Genomic DNA, 624 nt, shown 5'->3' with positions numbered 1-624 from the left:
CCTCCTCTCTTCCTATTTCTCTCATCCCTGCCACCACTAGTTATTACTCTTCCTTCCACTTCACATGGCTTTACACTGAGTGACAAGCCAAATGGTTTCCTGTTACTGAGGAAGCCTTTTACAATTAGTTTATAAATACAGGGAAAGATATGGCACAAGCAATCATGGCACCACCAACCAACTTTTACAAGTATCTCGGAAACAGAAACACAAATGATCTAACACTCCCTCCTGCTTCATAAGGTGAAATTCTTAATATTATCCAGCAGTTAAAAATTACAGCACCAGGGTATGATTATATCCCTAAGAGCATTATCAAGGAAGTTGCCTCGATTATTACTCCTATCATTCTGCATTACAGAGCTGGACAGAAAAGGGATGAGAGTTTGTTGCTAGAAAGGTGCCATGTGCCCGTTGCAATGGTGGAGGGATGCAAGCAGACAATTCAGAGGAGCAGTGACCATTGAAGTAGTGACAGATAAGAGACAAAGATGCAACAGTGTCATGAAGAGACAGAGGTTGAAGGGAGCCAGTAACAGGAGGAGAGTTAATGAGATGAAAAGGCTTTGACTCCACCCAATTGAGAGGAGCTGTATGTGGGGAGCCTCCCCACAGCTATGAGTT

This window comes from Coenobita brevimanus, unplaced genomic scaffold (genome assembly GCF_032717465.1).
Source record: "Coenobita brevimanus isolate Jiangsu-jjx unplaced genomic scaffold, ASM3271746v2 jjx.HiC_scaffold_1992, whole genome shotgun sequence".
In the NCBI taxonomy this organism is placed as follows: Eukaryota; Metazoa; Arthropoda; class Malacostraca; order Decapoda; family Coenobitidae; genus Coenobita; species Coenobita brevimanus.
Note: the sequence above shows the minus strand (reverse complement) of the source record.